Here is a 6959-nt window from a genome sequence, read left to right on the forward strand (position 1 = left end):
GAAACAAATATATACATTACCTGGCATTTGATAGCACTCAAGCAAACCTACAGTCCCTGACATTGCAGAAAATTAGAGTCATTGGTGAGTCATGGGAGGTTTGGTACAAGTAGATGCCATCACAGAAGTTACAGAGAAAGACTTGCAAACTCCAAACCTTGTTTGAAAAACAAATCACCCACATTACAGTGATAAAATTATGGAGAACCTGTGGGGAAAAGCAAAATACCACCACCCAGCTTTCATACACTTCTCTTGATTCTAAAAGTAGTACATGTGTGGACGGGCCTTTTGCCAAGTGCAGGAAAGGCCCAAATATGGTACTCAGGGAAAGCTACCACCTTAAGTGGCTTTAGCATGGTGTGTCTTGCCTAAATTCCCCACATTCCTATTAGTAGAATTACTTACAATGGGAGTGAAAAAACTATAATTTCTCATATTTTTGTGCCAGAAAACTCTAGTTCTTTCTACTGGTGACAAATGGTCTATCATACTGTATTTCCACATTGATTTCTGATGAAAATGATACTATATGTGTCTGTGAGCCTATCATACCAGAAAAGAAGAGGCCGAAACTGTGATCTTTGAAATCCGATTAGTGTCAATGAGGTCTAAATCAACTCATATATTTTATAACAAAATAAGATTGATAAACGTATAAGTAACCCCTAATAATCCTACATGGCGCTCAGAAAGCTCAAATGTCATTTTGTCCATGGCAGGGAAAACGTTTCTTCAAGATATCCATATAAGGATACAATTTGCTTTGGGTTTTAGATCATCCAGGTGTTGGTGATGTTCTTTAAAGGCATCTTTTTTTCAGACATCATGTCATATTTTCCAACAACATACCTCTACTTACTTCAAAGGTAATTGAAAAATCAAGGGAAATATCAACGTCTACCTCAACCCTTTCAGGAAAACATCCCCATGGATACTTGATAGATATTGTGACTTCCTTTTCTTAACAAGTTTGTGCCTAGCTTAAAACATGATGCAGCTGTGACAATACCTTTTCCATTTGTCAACCTACTTTGTCCAATTGATGATTATATACATTCTTGAGCTGTTATTTTCAGTCATATGTATCTGCCCTAGGGAACATCATCAGCTCTTTTCACAAAAAAAATCAGGTGATTTTTTAAAGATTCAGCCTCATTGTTTCCTGAGGCTGAAAAGTTTGTCTTGTCTGGAAATCAGGAAATATATTCAATACACCTAGAACCCTTTTTTCTGGAACCTAGGGACTTAATTAGAGTTTGTTGGATGGGCTACTCTTTCACAAAAATGAAGGATAGCCTGTGTACCATATTATAAGTGCTGTAGGATATAATGTGCTGGTAAAATGGAGAGTGAGATATCTCTCACATTTGTGACTAAGTATCCCATCAGCCAAACTCTTTATAAGGGCCCTATTCTGCTGGAGCAGGCTTTCAAGATTTGTATGTTCCTTTTGTGCCACACAAATGTCCACACTCCTGGGACGACCTGTTGATGTAAGCTTCATATCCCCTGTGTTCAGATCTACTTCTTCAAAGGGTATCCATGGTTCTTCCATTATATGGCAATTTTAGAATTATAACTGTCAATGCCAAGATTAAACTGTCTACTAGTCCAGTACTGTGCAGTTTCTTTACCATTTTCACACATGAATAGCTCATCATAAAACCAAAGACAGACAGCATATTGCATAGTTACACAAGCCTTTACATCAGAATCGAGAGACAATGTTGCCTAAGATGCAGCCAATTTTCAAATAAAGAATTTCCAAACATGGATAAACTCTCACCCCCTACAATGCTTTCACCTGTTCACTCTAGTGACATCTTACTCATGAAAAATCGTTCTTAAAACTCATTAACAGCTCTACCATGTCAGAATCATTCTTCAGGGCTTGGTTGCTTTCGAAAGTAACTCTAAAAAATGCATCTTTCTCTTTAAAGTGCCAAAGCTAGTCTACCACCCTTGCAAGGAAACTACAGAAGTTTACCACCCCATTCCTTCAGTTGCTGTACTCATAAGAAGTTAAAGAGCAAAGCTTTTGATGTTGTCTTTAAAAGGTTTTACGAGAGTTCACATGCATCGCATAAGTACACACATGCTGTGGCATATCAATGTGGGCAAATAAAATGATATTTGGATCATGTGAACTAAGAAACCGTGGTAATTACGTTCTGTTTTAATTTTGCCCTGTAGAAATAAATGTGTGTGTAAGAACATGGGTTCTGATTTAAACCCCCCAACCTCCCAATATTTTAGCTTTTTGAAACCCACTGTTGGTTGACCTCTGCTGTGAGTCTTCCTATTGGTTTCTTACTTATCAAAAGCTTCTATTTTAAATGGACCACAACTGTAACTGCCATAATGACCTCCCATGGCCTTATCATTCAATTTCAGACCCAAGAAGAAAAGTCCAATTTCTTCTTCTTGGGTGAATTGCAGACTCTGCTTTACCTGTTTTTTCCACATTATGTCAAATGTGTCTACAATGAAAGTTTACATTGGCGTGATGTATGATCCTGGTTGCCACTGGGCAGTTATGGTTAGGATAGTGCCTTTTTAGTTTCGCTAATAACTTTGGTGCTGTTTGATGAATCTCTATGAAGCTTTCCAAACATGGAAAGTTTTGGTGTGGTCCTTCAGATCTCATTGGCTGCCAGCACATCAACCAGGAAGGGGTGAGAGACATCTTAAGAGTCAGAACTCGAGTCCTAAATAAATAAAAAAAAAAGACATAGGTGGTAGGATAGAGATACAGTGACCTCCTAGGTTTGGTAGTGGGTTCCCAAAGTGACCACGCCTGGGGCCCAAAATATTTTTGTTTAAATTTGCTGTGAATTTGTGAAGGATCTGTGAATCTGCAGCAAATTAAAATTTTAAAAAACAGGGTGGGCCAAAGAAACATACTACTTACTTAAGTGAGAGGGCGCATGGCCAACCCACCTAGAGGTACTGCATGTGCACTGCTAATTACCCCACATATTGCATCACTCATGACATCTTCTATGACATCTTTGAAAATTTCACTGCAATATTTGCAATTACATTTCTGATGAGAAATCTCTGCATGACGGGTGCGCGAGTTATAGTTACATTAGGGAATGAGTTATAGTTACTTGAGATCATTATAACTATAACTGGAGAATTTCTGTGATTTAGAGTTTATAATATCATGCTATTAATTAACATTTCTTAAAATAAAGTATAACTGGAGAATTTCTGTGATTTTGAATTTAAAATATTATGCTAGTAATGATCCTTTCTCCTAACTATAACGTTACTTTAACCTTTGTTTTTTTCAGTGAATATATATATATATATATGTATATATATCTATATATATAGATATATATATATACAAATTTGGTGTCCTTCCGTTCAGCGGTTCGGGCTGTAGCTGCGACAACAGATCCTATGGGAAATTGCATGGGGGAAACACGTTTTGGGACCCCCCTTTTTTCTCGGCCCCCGCTTGACGGATCACCGCAAGACTTGCAGGGTAGGAGCGTAGCGGAGCTGGCCAAAAGTTTGAAAAATTTCACGAGGATTCGTCAACCAGCGCCAACGTTATTCCAAATAGAATGTTGCGGATTTCCTATGGAAAATAGGTCCTAACTATAACTATCTACTGGCGACCGCCAGTAGATAATATATATTTATATATATATATATATATGTATATATATATATATATATATATATATATATGTATATTATCTACTGGCGGTCGCCAGTAGATAGTTATAGTTAGGACCGTGTTTCCATAGGAAATCCGCAACATTCTATTTTGAATAACTTTGGCGCCGATTGACGAATCCTCGCGAAATTTTCAAAATAGGTGGGGCGCTCCGCTCTGCTCCTACCCTGAAAGACTCGGGGGGATTCGTCAAGCGGGGGCTGAGAAAAAGGGGGGTCCCAAAACGTGTTTTCCCCATGCATTTTTCCATAGGACCTTTAGTCCAAGCTACAGCCCGAACGGCAGAACAGAATTACTTGAAATTTGGCAGAGAGGTAGTCCTCAGGTCAGGGATGTGCCTTTTGCAGGTCTGGTGTAAATCTGGTCAGTATTTCCTGAGAAAATAGCATTTAAATCAATATATATATCTATAGGCGCGCTCCGAGCGCGTGCGGTAAGCTTACCGTATGCGCACGCTGCCGTGCGCGAGCTTAATTCTGATTGGTGGTTACATGACTGTAAACATTCGAATCGGTCGAAATCAGGAAGTGTCGGCCGCCATTTTGTGTGTCCCACACTGATAAACAAAGGTGGAGAACGGGAAAAGGGGGCAACGAAGAGAGTTGCAGAACCCCTAGCATTTGTCAAGGGGTCCAAGAAGGTCCCAAAAGTATGAAAAATACATTTAAATTTTTTTTTTTAAATCGCAGGGTGCGCGTAAAAATCAAATTTAAGTGTTTAGATATTAGGAGGCTCTAAAAAGAGCCGTTGTGTTTATGAAGTGTTTTTTTTTGTGGTACCTACAAGTAAGTACCGATGCAGAGTCTAAAGTTCAAGAGGAAGACTCTGTTGCCTTCATCAGTGAAATGTACACCGTCTCCTCTATAAATGCCTTGAATGTTGTAACGCAAGTTGTTGTGGTATATAGAACCCATACCATAGTCTCTGAGGAACGCAGAAATAGATTTGTTGACGTGCTTTCTTGCTTTGTCAATCTGTGGACAAAATTGGTTTGACCAGTTCCACTTTTGCCTTTGGCATATATTAGAATATACAAAGGCAGATTGAGGAAAAAGCGACATTAATTGCACAAAGGTGTCCTTAACAAGCATTTCCAGACCTACCCCAGTTAAAGTGCCTAGGTCATTTCCACCACAGTGCACAATAATAAGGTTAGGCTGTTGGAGGTGTAGAAAAGATTTCACCAAAGGCATTAATTGGTGCCACTTTAACCCTCTCTGACCAATCCATTTAATGTCTACATTTGGCAAAGCAAGGTCTCTCACCATACCTCTTTTTTTCTGCATACTTTTCACTCCAGAAGACATAGCTGTGACCTACAATCCACACTGTGAACATCTTTCAAGGAGATCTGGATGCACTCAGGAGGTGTCTTTCAGTAGAATGGCAATATGAAATGAAAGACAGTTGTAAAATGGAGGCATACATATTTTTTTTAATAAAAAGAGCTCATTGGCTGATTCAAACCATTTTACAGTTAAAACTAGGCTGTATGTGTACATTTTTAGAAGCATGTTTTGTATTGGTTCAGAAAATTGTGTTCCCACAGAAGATTAATTTGGATTTGCTGTTAGGTTTGACAGGTGAAGCACTCTTGCTCTTTGGAATAGAAACATTGTGTGCTGAACTTCTGACCTCTCTGCTCACACCAGTGTTCCATGAGCTGTTGCTATGGTAGCAGGCAGAAGTCAAGTTGGGGGAAGGGTTCATTTGGAAAAGAGTTGAAGTTTTCAACCAATAGAAATGTGTGATTTTATTTGAAAAAATGTGGGAAGCACTGAGATTTGTAATTAACATGTATATGTGTGAAAAAAGAGAGGAACACATTGCCATTTACTGGTTCTGGTGAGAGGAGAGAGGTGTAGAGCTCTGAGATTCTGACTCTGATAATCTGCTGTTTGAGTGCCACATTTCTTTCTCAACTAACTAATTTTAAAGGTGAGATATGAGTTTGAGAGGGGATGTATGTGGTGAAAAATTGTTTTTTAAATATGAAAATATGTTTACTGTATTCTAAAATGTATTATTAAATATTAATACTTTTTTCTTTTTTTTCAGATTGAGAAAGAAAATTTAGGAAAAAATAAACCTTTTTTCTAGCAATTTAAATAAACCATTTATTAATAAATAAGTTATTTTGTTGGTCAGGTAAGTGTGAAATTTCTGTATTTATCACACATTTAGTTTCATGCTCCCTTTTTTTCACTTCTCCTCTCTCTGCTTTTCTCATTTCAGTTGTACTCCCTCAAGGACCTTGTAGGGTGAAAATGTTTTTTTTTTAAAAAACAAACAAAAAAAAATGCGCGTACGGTAAAAAAAACAAAATTAATACATTTTTTTTAAAAAAAGTTGTGAGGTAAGGTTGGCTCTTAAAAGAGCCGTTGTGTTAATACAGGGACAGAGGAAAGAAAGAATGGGAATATTAACAAGGACCACAGATGTGCTGGTCTATCTTATTGTTTATTAGGGAAATACTGCTCTCCCCATGAACAATTAGACCATAACATCTGGTGCACCTCATTTGTACCCTCTGAAATCGAGGGTTCGTTTCCAGAGGAGCAGAAGAGGGTGATGCTCGGCTGAGCTGCCGAAGATGTACTCGGCTGAACTTCTGCGGGTGTGCTCGGGTGACTTACTGAAGGGTTTGCTTCAGTATGTCGAGCAAAAGTCCTGGGATGTACATCCCTAATGTGTCTCACCATAGTGTGATTACCAAAGGAATACTTCTTCCTTGGGTTACCTCTAGATAAGACACGCTCACAAAGTGAGCAGGTGACTAATGGAGCATTTACCTTTTTCTGCCCCTCTGGAAAAGTGAAATACTCCCAAACCAAATAATTCTTTTGTTTCCTCCTTCTCTGTCTGATGATGCTGCTGCCCTGCTCACTCTCAGATGAGGACTGCTGCTCTGCCATTGTATCCCAAAGACAATTCAGCTCCTTCTCCTAGGGAATCACAAGCAGTAATGAGGGGAATGGGTGTGGTGTAGGAAGATTCTGGAACTGAAAGTAGTTTAAACCAATCAAAAGTGTTGTTTCTTGATCACATGACCAACCGTACGTGCACGTTCAGCTTACCGAGCGCGTACGGTAAAAGTACGCATGCGCGTATGAAAGACACGCGCACTCGCGCATGCGCATTACAGGCACGCTCGTACACTTCCGCGTAACGTGCGCGTATGAAGTATGCGCTTACGCATCGCGTAGGAAGTACGGACGCGTACGCAAATTGCGTAAGCATGCGCACACGGAGTATAAATATT

The sequence above is a fragment of the Triturus cristatus genome, chromosome 3_2 (assembly GCF_964204655.1).
Source record: "Triturus cristatus chromosome 3_2, aTriCri1.1, whole genome shotgun sequence".
Lineage (NCBI taxonomy): Eukaryota > Metazoa > Chordata > Amphibia > Caudata > Salamandridae > Triturus > Triturus cristatus.